Consider the following 12,759-nt stretch of genomic DNA (forward strand, 5'->3'; position numbering starts at 1 on the left):
TATTTCCTCCTGGTCTCTTCTAGATTGTTGTCCTCCTCTTCGGAAAAGTAGAGCTTGCGGTGCGTGTTGGAAGCGCTGGATTTGTGGAGACTGGTGGTGTGATGAGGCTTTCCGAGGGGGTGGCACAGCCGCGAGGGAGGCTGGGTGCCGTTGGCTTCGCCCGCGGGAGCACCCAGGTGGTCCACGTTCTCGGCCACATGTGAGAACTTCACTGGGCCAAGTTCTGCATCATCCTCTTGCCCAGGCCGGTACAGGAGGCACGTTATAACCCAAGTTAGTTGAGATTACTAACGCAACAAGGAACGTGGCCCCAAACGAGGGCCCCTAAATTGCACTGTAGCATAATGTCCTCTCCAAATGATGCGCCATCCTCTGAGTCTTAAACCTGCTGGGCACGTCTCACCTGGGAGCACGGGTGCAAAGAGCTGGAGACAGGCGTCTCCAGAGGGGCACGTCTGGGGCGTCGACGAACCTTTCTGTTCTCCCCCTCTTGCGTTGGTCCATCCCGCTCCTGCCATCCTACCTCGGCCGTCAAACGCCCCGTCGCACGGTCTCGCTGAACGTGACGTTGCGTGCGTGACTAGGCAGAGCGAAGAGGAGCGCTGGAAACTTTTCCATGCCCGTTTTCTCTGCAAAACGACCCAAGCGGGGTGAGGCTGCTGCCGGCCCCGGGGGGTGAGCCCATCGGGGCCGGAGCCTCCCTCCCGGCAGCACCGGGGGCTTTCCCGCTCACCTCCCTTCTCTTGAAGGTTGGAGGGAGAGAAGAACCCTGCAGAACTGAGGGGCTGTAAAGTAACTGTAATGAAAATGAACGTTGACCAAAAATTATAAATTACAAGTTGGCTATACTGCCCAATATACTTTCTTAATATTAGACAGGGTTTTTTTTTTTTTTTTGTCCAGATCCTACTGCTAAGATCTAAGATCACTGGCCCATTTCAATTTTTATTGAAACAAATAAACCCAATAAAAACACTTATGCCGAGAGCTGAAGCTCCACAGTAAAAAAAAATAAAAATTACTCAGTATTGAATTTATTGATTTATTTATTTACTCCAACTGGAAAATTGAGTATTGTGTTAATGTATTTTATAAGAATCACAGTGCTCGATGAAATGGCTAATTTATTTTAGCGTATACATAAATAGCTAGCAATTTTCAGTGAGACAGGCTAATGAAAATGATGCTATGAAATTGTCTATACTATGAGGAGTGATGGAGTCAAGTTATTATTGGTTGAGTGCTAAGACGTAGTGAACTGGCCATCATGTCTTTGAACTTTTGAACTGCTACTTGGTTGTGTGATTTATTGATTTGGATATCAGTGTGTTAAGTTAACTTTTTATTTTTGTTGGGGAGGGGGTTGCACATGCAGCACAGATAAGGAACAGGCAGTCTGATTTTATAGATGTTGAGGTTAAACGAGATGGTTGAAGAATTTAGAGTGTCTGAAGAGCCCAAGCTTAAGGTTTCATCTAGGAAGATGCAGAGACGCTGGTAGGTGCCATCGGATGTCAACGCTGATGTTCTGATTGCTCCCGATGAGCCGAGTACTAGTGCATTTGGCAGCGTGTGCGTGCATCATATTTGTAAGAGAAACGTTGCCTTTGTTCTAAATCGAGCTTATGATCTCATACCAACTTTGTTTGCCTGCCTACCTGCAACCTCTCCTCGCGGCGTGTCTTATCACCCCGGCGCCTGGCACCGGGGAGAGCATCTCTTTTGTCGGCCCCTTCCCGGGGAAGCGCTCCACGCTGCCGGCCGTCGAGCCGTAGCGCTGCCCCGGGCCTCGTGCACGAGGACGTGGAAACTCGTCTCGTGTCCTAGCTGTAATTCCCACCCGTGCCGGCTGTCACTGCTGAGCCTTAACGCGCCGTGTCGTCCGCAGTTGTCCCGTCCCTTCGTGCTACCCTTGTTGTTCTTGGCAATTTGTTTAGGACTTGCAACAGAGATATTAAAATAATATCACTGCACGTGAAGGGTTTTGCTGCTGCAGAACTTTTCTCTCGACGGTGCTCGCATGGGAGCCTTTGCATGGCAACTGCTCTCAGCTCTGTTTCTGATTAAACAGAATAACTTGACACCTGCATTTTACAATTTGCTTAAAGTGCTTTATCCTGTAAAACTGGCGATTTCAAGGCTTCAGAGCCAGCAGACTCGCAGGGGTTTGCACGACTTAGCTCATCCCACCAGTTAGCTACAGTTGCGCGAATCGCGACTGGACTTTCCACCTCTATTTGTCCCCCGCTTTAAACGTCGCAGGCTTCAAACCGATTTCCCCCCTCCAGCACGCTCCAGAATTCTGCCCTGGGTCTCAGAAGTGCATGCGGGTATTTTATTTTTATTTCCTAACGATTAAAGTGACATGTCTTTATTTGGATGTTAAAGGCGCTCCCCCTCCCTACTGTGCCCGAAAACATTTTCAGCAGCTTTGCAGTGAGAAATTTGGAAGCTGCTAACACTTGCTCCCCCCATCCCCCTCCTTTTTTTTTTTTTTTAAATTTAAAAAAAAGGCCTGTTCAAACCGGCAAACAAAACTAGTGGGAAAGGCTAAAAACAGGACTGACACCAACACTATTAGCTTGAAAAAAAAAAAAAATTTCCATTTCATCGCAACTATGTTATTGTTTACTTTGCCATACACATCCTAATATGGTTACCTCCCTGTCAAAGCGGCCGAGCCGGGCGAGGGGCCCCCTCGGGGAGCCGCTTCCAGCCGCCGCGCAGACAATGAGGCGCAAGCGGCGCAACTCCACAAAAGGCTGCCCGGAAAATAAGTGTCAAATAAATCCTGCCGCGCATGTAAGCGCGCGCGGGGCCATGCGGGCCGCCACTCGCGCGGCGGCGGCGCGCGGCCTTTTCCGCTGATTTGGGCAAGGCGCGTGAGGGGCCGCGGATTTTTTTTTTTTTTTTTTTTTAAAAAAGAGAGAGAGAGAGAGAGGGGGGAAAAAAAAAAAAAACCGCGCGGAGGTAAGAGCGGCGGGACGTCGCGGAGGGGTGCGCGCAGCGCGGCGCGCCCGGCGGCGGGACGGCCCCGCGCAGCGCAGCGCCGCCCCGCGCTGCTGCTGCTGCCGCCGCTGGTGGTGGCCGGCGGCGGCGGCGGCTGCTCCGCGCGGGCGGAGCGGAGCGGCGCGGCGCTGCGCGGCGGTGCCGCTTGCTCTCTGCAGCGCCAGAACAAAGGTAGGTTGTTCAACTCCGCGGCTCCGGGGGAGGGACAAGTTATTTTTGGAGGGCTGCTCTGCGCCGTGCGTGACTGGCTGACCTAAAAGGAGCGAGAGGGGAGAAAGAAGGGGGGAAAAAAAAAAAAATCCGCGGAGTCGAGGAATGAGCGAGCGGGCCGGGGAGCAGCTCCAGGGAGCGGAGTTTTATTTTTATGCAACTTAAAGAAAGCCGGGTCCTCCTCCTCCTCCTTCCCCCCCCTTCAGAAATCACTCTGCTATTTCGAGAAAAATTTGCGTTGCTAAAATACTTGTGTGTGTGCTCCATTTTATTCTTTTAAATATTGATTTTTTTTTTTTTTGCATTTATGATGTTATGGGCGCGTAGCCCTCTTAGCGGCTCTGAATTTCTATGAATTCTAAATAAGCTTTTCTAGGGAGGAGACGCGAGGGGTATTCTACGCGAGGATTTCAACTTTTGGCTTGGCGTGGTCTGAAGGTACTCCAGCCTTTTCTGGGGCTGCCCAAGTGCTTTCATGCCCTGAGAAGAGTTAAGATATTTCTTAAACCATCCATTTGTTGTCTCTCCCCCCCCCCCCCTTTTTTTTTTAAGTCTGTATGTTATTCAGCCTCAGTACATTTTTTTTTTCCTGCCAAGTGAAACGCTCTTAGATTTTACTGTGCTTCTAGGTTTGTGTTGAAAATGCAGAAAAACATGAATAAAAAGCGCTAGAAAAGAAACACTGGTGCATCTCGTGTTCAGGGGAGCCCGCAAACCTGTCCGCTTCTCTGCCAGGAAGCACAGAGAGCAAATTCATAATTTAGTGCAAGAGCAAATGAATTCGCAGTGATAGATATGATGGGTATTATGTAACTTAATAAGAAATACATTTTTGATCGTAGGAGCGGACGCTGCAGTTGTAAGACATAAATATCAAATCTAGGTAAGTCTGCGGAAGAGCACTTTTCTTCCAGCCCGCGTTACACAGTATTGTCTTTAGTCCCTAATTCTTGCAGGTTTTTAAAAGGGAAGCAGCTTCTTCCTACATGGAGTGTGATTCCAAAAATCTTTCAAATACCTGTTGTATACTTGGTTACTTAGTTGGCTCTCGCTCTCCCTGACTCGGTTGCCTGCCTTTCCCAATTTATTATGGACTCTCTAGATTTTTTTTTTTTTTAAGGAAGTCTTAGTTCCTGAGCAAAGCAAGGTAGCTAAGCTTCTCTTTCCTTCTTTTCTTCTTTTTTTTTTTTCCTTAGGATATTATTGCTTACGTGTTCCTAGAGATTTCTTTCCTCTGCCTTTTTATTTGTTTTTCTACTGAGGCATGCAGCTTAACCTGTGCTAATCTGAAGCTCTTTTTAAAGCGTAGCACCAAGTCACATAACGTAAATAAACTTTTGTGCCCCCAAACTTTTATCCTATAAAGCTGGCAATGATTTGCTTTTAAATTAAATTAAAACTCAACAGTGGTAAACAGGAATAAATGTGTGTTTTTTTTTTTTTAACCAAAAGGTGTCTTTTTGAATGCATTTCTAGTTTTTGCTTTTTGGGCCATGTAGGGGATGATAGGAATTAGTAGCCTTTAATTAGACGTGGAGATATTCACGTTTTGCAGGGATTTATGTTAGAACATGGAATGGCGGGTGGCTTGTTTCCTCATTATGAATACTCCCTGCACATAATGAGGTTCATCATTAGTTGATGGAGTGAATTTGCCCTAGCTCTACCTTGAAAGGCACATAATTTACATACTACTTCAGAGCTTAGGCTTTAATGGATTCCTCGATGAATAAAATGAAAAGCTACTTTCTTTAAATTTTTGAACAGTGTTTTGATAATACGGATTTAATAAGACATCCAATTTCCTTGTTAAGTATATTTGAAAGTGCATGCCCAATTTTAGCACAAAATATATGTCCCCGTGTTGCTGTCTGTAATATTGGGTAGTGCATAATCAAAGATGTCAATGTAAACATTTTTTTGGGGGGGGGGGGGATGAGGAGGAGATCCTTTCACCCTATGCGTGCAAGCTGCTGTTGGCAGTTAGGGCCTCGCGGGACCCCAGGGGAGCGTGGCGAGGCTCGCCGCGGCCCTCGCGAGGGGGACTGGACCGGCGCGTTGACCGCGTGCCGTGGCCCCGGCTGAGCTGCGGAGACGCGGTAGCGCCTGTCAGGCTGCCGTTGACAAAAGCGCTCGTCCCACCTCCCTGTTTATTTTAATGAGAGGCGAAGAGCAAAAAAAGCAAAAAAAAAAAAAAAAAAAAAAAACCCCACAAACTTCTCCCGTGCAGTTCCACCTCTGGAACCGCTGCGCCGATACGATTAGATTAGAGTAAATTGAATTGCGGGCTGCCTAATGTGTTATCATGTCATCAGCTTCGCAGAGCCCTGGTCTACAGGAGAGAGGTAGCGAGGCGGCGTTTCTTTCCTTCCTCCCGCCAGGCCGGGGGGAAGCGGCGAGCGCCCAAGTCGGCGGCTGGGGCGTCGCTGCCCGCCGCCAGGCGGACGGACGGACGCGGGTCTCGCCGGGACGCGCGCAGAGGCGGCGGGCAAGTCCGAGATGCAAAAAGGGGGGGGGGGGGGAGAAAAAAGGCGAAGGAGCGAAGGCTTGTTTTGATAGAGCGCTTTATTACCTGAAAACGATGAGCAGCCAGTAACAGGCATCGAATAGTCCGCCTCGCTCTCGCTTTTAGGCAATTTACCTCAGCGGCAGACCTGTCGGCTTCAAAATCTTCCTCTGTTCTAAAACATATATTTGTTTAGGGAGTTTTCATTGAAGTGTACATGACAATTACAGCTGTTCATTAACAAAATTGGGTATTTGTTTTAAACTTTAACCAATCACTTTGATATGCTAATTATGGTGTAATTTAATTTGAGCCCTGTAATGATGATGCCGTTATTATGGACATAAATGATGCAGTTAAGCTGAGAGTAATCTCATTTGCATACTGTACATGCCAGTAAATTAAGCCCTTTCTTCGACTGCTTCAGCTTTAATTTTCCACTTCTTTTCACACAGCGCCTTTTCAGCCAGTCTCTTATAAGCCCACTTTGTAATAGTGCTGATGACTGTTTGATGTGGAGAGTTGCTGCACCACAATAATGCAAGACACAAGATGTAACATTTAAAGGATTCATTATCTTACTGAGTGTTCCTTTAAGAAGCCGGGATTAGCGAGGGGTGGAAGTGTCCTCTCTGTCGAGCAGCGCAGGTCTTCTGATAAATAAATGCAATCTTATTTTCTCCCTCTCCTCTTTTTTTTTTTTTTTTTGGGGGGGGGGTAAAACACCATCGTTACCTTTTTGTGGGACGTAGAGTGTTTGACCTTTACTGTAGGATGTTCTGCGGTGGTCCGCTGTTGCAGAAAAGTTATCGGGTATAATTTACATTATAGTGAGCACATCAGATCGTTGCTCAGATTAGGCATGTGGGCTGCAAAAGCTACCTATGTCACATCCAGTAAGGCAGAATTAAAATCTGCGTTATTGGTTTATTTCGTTTGGTTTAATGGCTGATTTTTTTTCCTTTGGTGGCTCCTACATAGCTTAAAAATATTAGTGAATCTTGAATTTATTTTTTTTAAAATGACATTCGTACATCATTATGCCTCCCCATGTTAATAAAAACCTGGGTTTCAGTCCAGTAAAAGTCACCAAAACCACACAGAAATGAACAGAATAAGTGCTTACTTAAATGGTTAGTCTTTTCCAATTTACCATGTTGTAATTGAACTGAAGTATTTTCATAACACTGTGGCATACAAAGAAATCATGTGAAATAAACAGGGTGCTTTTTATAGCTCCTTACTATTATGGTTAGATATTTTCATAGTTTAATACCTCTGGAAGTAAAGCCCGTCTCAAGTTTTGAACAGCAGTTGGCCTCTCAGAGAGCCATTGTTGTGCGGGTAACCAAGTTAACTGAAGATCATTATTAAAACCTTGCAATCCTTTCCTTACGCAGGGTCCCATGACCAAAAATAGTTTGTGCAGTTGCCCACAAACATGCAAGTTAATAACTTCCTGGGTGAATAGTGTAAAAACTGTTGCTTTCCAAAGCACGCACTTCACTCCTGCCTCCACCCCTTCATGGTACACAGCAAACAAACGGGAGGGTTCTCTATTTACCCACTGTCCAGCATTTAGTGAGACTTCAGTTTTTATGGTTCTTGCCTGCACTTTGTCTCAGTTCTGCATTTCTCGCATGCCATTTTGTTTTCAGCCGTTGTTCCCTGGTAGCCTGACCATTCGCGCGTGCTGGCTGTGGCCGAGCAGCAGCAAAGTGTGCTGCCTGATGGCCATCAAACAGCCCTGTTGAATTCGTTCCCTGATTTTGGTATCAAAAACATGATAGTTGTTCCCAGCAAGCCTACTTCTCTGGCCGTGTTGGAGCGTAGGGTTTAAGTTCTCCCACCGCTCCTCTTCTGCATGGGGTGTGTGCAAGGAAGAACATCTATGGAGACCATCTAAGTAGAGTTAAGATGGTGGTATCAGCCGGCCAGTCCTTCGAGGGGACTAAAAGCAGACGCTGCCTCCTCTGAGAGCTGATCTGATGGAGAGCCTGATGTCAAATCTTCGCATGTCTGTATCTGAAACAAAATGTGCCCAGAGAAGAAAAGGCTTCCGTACTTCCTGCTCTGCAGCTGTCCACCTAAAAGTAAGGCTCACGTGTGAGCTTGCGTGAGAGATGCACCCCAGGAGCAGTTCCCGTGCCGTTGGTGCTCAGAGCCCCTAGCTATGTGGGTGGCTGATAAAACCAGGTGCTGGGCACATGCAGGGAAAGGGATTTTCACAAAGCAGAGCAATGCAGACCAAGCTCTCCTTGGCCACTCCAGCAGGTCAGAGAAGATACTTCAGTCATGTTGGAACATTTCAATCTCTAAAGCCTGTGAAGAAGAGTTCATGCCTTCATCTCTTTTAGCAATATTCCGGTGTTCAAGCTCTTCTCTTTCTTCTAAAGATAATGTATGTGTTGCTTTAGGAGGCTGTAGGCTACGCAGGAGGTGTTGTATCTTCAGTTTCTGTAGGAAGGACTGTACCGAGCATCTGTGTCTTGGGTCATGGAGAGATTTCTGGCCCAAGCAGGCAGATGAAAGTGCGATAGACTGAAAGGTGAGATAAGAGGATCTCTTTTGGTGCTTTCTAGTGTTTCATGGATGTAATGATGATACAGTATACTGTGCAGAAACTTCAATGTTAATCTTCTTGGGAGATAAAAATATTTCTTCCAAAGTGATTTTAATATGTTGCCCTTAAAGAAGCTGTGTTTTAAGAGCTGTCTTCAGAAGAGGTTTCAGGCACAGGTTTTCCTACCCTCTTTGTCCTAACGAAACACATATCCTTCCTCCTCTCACAGGACCTTTTCAGTTCATTCTGGATAAAGAAACTCGTTTATGAAGAAGATTTTCCCTGTATCATCCTCCCTCTTTAGTCTGATCCTGGATTGCAATTTTCAGTAAGTTTCTCCTTTCACACTTTCCAACCCACAAACCTTTTCAACCCAATCAGGTAGGAAATTAAAAGGGGTACCAGTTCAAACGAGGTACTGTGCGGTCCTGTTTGAGGGTTTCTGTGTAACTTGGGATTGCTGGCTTCAAAGGAAGTTTTCGCATTGGGTAATTTTTCTGCAGAAAGTTACTTTGTGGAGGTCAGAGTTTCATGGGAGGTGGACTTCTACAGCTCTGTTTACAAACAGCTTTGTTGTTACTCTTTCTCAGCCAAATGAGCATGTCCTAACAGAAGTACTTTTGGTTGAGAGCAAAGCCACTGAACTACTCTCTAGAATTATGACTATACCAGATTAAAGAGTAATTTATCATATGCTAATATGCTTGCCCCTTCAAAGTCATGGATATCAAGAGATAGAAACAAAAATAGACCTCTGATCTCTCTCAGTAATGTTTTTTAGCTTTGAGTCTCTTACTGATATCCAGAGATATCTACGAATTTGTGATCTTATTTACTAGTAGCTAAAGAAAATAGCTTTCTATCAGTATGAAATATCGAATTAGCCTTTGGCTGCTTGGCGAAGAAGCCTTTGGGCTTCTGAAACCTGACGGAACCAAGTTGACTGGAAGTTTTCCAGTGTGAAGATTCCCTGTTCCCGTTCTTGTTGATTTGTCCATTTCTGTAGACACATCTTTTCGTGGCTCTAGGTGGTGGACGCATACCTCTGATGAGAAAACCCTGGAAAATATCCACAGGTGCTTTGCTTTTCCAGCATATTGAGACCCTGCTAGCAGTTCCTAGTGCCAGACTGCTGGCTTGCCGCGAGAGCACCTTGGAAAGGGTGATGTTTTGGAAATCTTAGTGAATCTACCTGTTGCTACTGGTCCTGGGTGTACACAAAATAAAAATAGTGCAAGTCAGGTAGCTATTAGGGTTTTTTTAATCTAGGAACCTTTAGTTCTTTTGGCTGCGCTTACCCTCTTTGCGGCAGGAATTTTTCCTGTGACTGGAGAACGCGAATGTCTGTCTGAACTGGTGGAGCGGACAGAACAGTGCGATGAAATTGCGTTGAGCAAATACTCTTGAAGCAGGAGAGTGAAGTGTACTCAGCACAGCTGTTAAAAAAAAAAAGGACTTGGGATAAGCCACACTGTCAGGCCCTTCCCTTGCTATCCCTGTACCACCTTGAGACTAAATTCAGTAGCGGGGAGAGAGACTATTGCTTTTGTTTCTCTTGCTTAGCTGCTGGTCCCTCAACAATTGTGAATGGGTGTAGGTTGCACAGGCAGACTGTGAAATCCCCAGCTCTCCTCTGTGATGTGTACATGCTTCAGGTGTGAGTCTTCAGCCCTGGTTATGTTGAACTTGGCTTCATGTTGGCTTCTTCTCCAAATAAAACACTTAGCCCAAGGATGGCCTTTCATGATCATGTTCTTTTTCCAAAGAACTGCAAATTTTTGAGCTGGGCTGCTTATGTACTTTCCTGAGACCATCACTTTGAGGAGGTTGACTGAGAACAAATGTTGCTTTCAGGTGCGTGGCCTAAATCAAAAGCAGCTCTGTTTGAGTTCTCTGAAGTTCGTCAGGGTTTACACCATTATTAGCAACCATATGGACCCAGGCAACGCTCTTTTATTTTGCACGTGGGACGGGTAACGTCTGCTGGTCCTACGCTCTTCTGCTGCTGGGATGCAGCATCCAGACAGTGGCCACAAGTAGGCAGGTTTCTTGGTGTGTCTCCAACAAGTGTGTTCTTGGTGACCAAGGACAGAGCAGTCAGAGGAGCTTCAGCAAGTTGTGTCCCTTGTGCACAGATATCTGTGTGAGAGAGGCGGGCACTGCAGAAAAGAGGGGCAGTCTGCCAGCTGGCTAAACTTGCCTGTTTCTTTGCAAACAGAATTTACTCTTGGACTTTGGGAGGAACAAGAAGGCTGTGTATGAAAAATTTCCTAGGCTTTAAGCTGAGATAGGACTTTCCGAGTATGCTCAGCAAAGCTTAGAGACCTACAGGTTCAGCTGTTGCAGCTGTGGGATATTTCTTGCGTTCACTGGTGTCTTCTTTGGGAAGACAGGCTTAAATCTGTTTGGATGTGCTACAAGCTGGATGAAGGAAGCCAACACGAAGAAATGACTGGTCCTTCCCAGAGGAGGGGAAGCTTTACGTTGTTTTTAGAATGAAGCAAATATAAAAAGGAAGAATGAAATGATAACGAGCTGAATTGGTGCCAAATGTACCGAATTCCAGTTGCATGCAGTAAAGGGAAACCCGGGTCCTGTAGTTTTTCTTTGGAAAATGACTCTTTCTGTCTTTAGAACCCGTGTGCAGGATGACCATATAAATGTGGTTAAATGGCATAGGATTCTGATCAAAGGGGCAATTAGGAGTAATAAAACAGGAAATACAATTATTGCTACCATTTCGGATCTTATAGCCAGGGAGAATCTTAGCAGCTAGATGGGGAGAAAGCCTTAACATTAAGAGAAGAAAGGAAAAAAGTCCCGAGATTTTAGCTTGCTCAGTGCTGTAGAAAAAGAGATTCGGAAAGTAGAAATATGTTTCCTAGAAGAAAGCACTGAATTCACAAATAAGTATTAGTTAAAGAGTTATGAACAACCTGATTGTTGGCTGAATCAAATCACAGCAGAAACTGAATTTAGAACAGGAAAGTTTACAAAAGTGAAAACTGTAGCTGGGTTATTTTCATAAAATGTCCAGCACATATGCTGCACTTGCTTTTATTGTTCACCGTTATGGTGTCATGTCTGGCTAGATTTTGCTTTGCTACACACCTCCGCCCCCTAACAAACTGGCCCTATATAGTATTTAGAGGGAGTATAGGGAAATAAGCTGTGTGACAGTGAACTTCTGTTTTTTTTTATATGCTTGGCAAATGTTTCTTAAGCATGGTATAAGTACATGGTACAGTTGAATTCAAGTGTTTGAGGGGCGTGTTTTACTCTCAGAAGAAATGCGTGTGTTTTGGCTTCCTTTTCGTTGCATTTTTTCCCCCAAAGAAATGCTTAATATTTTAAAGCCACCTATGTTTAGATAATGCAGGTTTGGACAGTATTCTCCTCCGTATGCTGCAGAGATGCTACCAACACGCCTGGACAAACCTCTCTGCCCAAACCCCTCAGGCCAGATTTTGGCATTGGGTGTCCTCTGAGGAGGGATTGTTGCAGTTAATCCTGTAATAGTCAGATTCTTCAAGGCAGCATCTTCTCTCCTCCCACGGGTTAGATTCTCAGTTTTACCTGATGGTGTAAAGCTCTTCAAAGGTGACGTAAACCCAGCCGCAGCCTCGGTGTAGCCTCGCTTCCTCGTCGGTGGTATCTTGCCCCGGCACTCCTCCTCTTCCTCATCCTTTTCACTGGAGTTCCTTGGAGAGTTTCGGGTTTCTTGGAGAAAATAGTGCATTTGTGAGGATCTGTCCCACCTCAACCTCTGCTCCTTCCCTATTAATCGTTTCCTACAACCTGCGTGCCTCAAATGCCTCTCCAGAGTCAGGCCAATCCCGTAGCCGTGCAAGATCCCAGGGTCACGCGTTTGGTTCCCTTGCAGGATGCCAAAGCCTATTTAGAGTCAGACATGTAAATATTCAGCTCAAAATAATAATAAAAAAACAAGCTCGTGGCAGACTTCTCTGGAGGAATGGGAACGTCCAGCTGGCATTGGCTCTCACCTGTTTTGATAAGGCATTGCATTTGCAGTAGACGTTTATAAGCTCGAGTGGCTCAGGCTGAAAATAGCCTTCCCATACTGTTTCCTTTTCTGAGGGTGGGAGAATGTCTTTGAGGCAAGGCAAGGAAGATGTGCGTTTTATTCTCGGCTCTGCCACCGGCTTTCCCTCTTACCTTCGCTAGGTCGCTTGCGACCCAGTAAAACCTTCAGGATGCATGTGGCTTCATCAGACCTAGTGTGAAAACTCCCTGATGAACCCGGCCTGCAACCTAGTAGCTGCAGTAGTAAAAATGCTCATCTGCTTTGCAGAATGGTTGTAAGCCCTGATTAATTCATGTTTGTAAGGCACTCGGAGTCCCTCAGATATAGCAAACTGCCCGGGCCCTACGTATTGTTGCTAGCTCTTGTGTTTAACCTGCAGGGTGATGGTTCTCCTTTCCCACTTCTGGCTGGAGCTCCAGTCCCGTT

General features: G+C 45.8%; 1 protein-coding gene across 31 annotated transcripts in view; it reads left to right on the plus strand.

Annotated features, from left to right (window-relative positions):
- FOXP1 (forkhead box P1) overlaps positions 1-12,759 on the plus strand; it is a 388,378-nt gene that overhangs the window by 185,604 nt on the left and 190,015 nt on the right. For 2 of the 31 annotated variants that reach the window (XM_068907686.1, XM_068907693.1), the window contains exons 1-2: positions 3,065-3,180; positions 4,062-4,102. The exons of 24 other annotated variants lie outside the window; for them this stretch is intronic. The gene's annotated coding sequence lies outside the window, so the exon portion shown is untranslated. Of the gene's footprint in view, positions 1-3,064; positions 3,181-4,061; positions 4,103-8,517; positions 8,617-12,759 lie in introns of those variants that run through there. 5 more of the 31 variants (XM_068907692.1, XM_068907701.1, XM_068907683.1 and 2 more) reach the window with 5 other exon arrangements.

Source organism: Struthio camelus, chromosome 14, assembly GCF_040807025.1.
Source record: "Struthio camelus isolate bStrCam1 chromosome 14, bStrCam1.hap1, whole genome shotgun sequence".
Taxonomy (NCBI): Eukaryota; Metazoa; Chordata; class Aves; order Struthioniformes; family Struthionidae; genus Struthio; species Struthio camelus.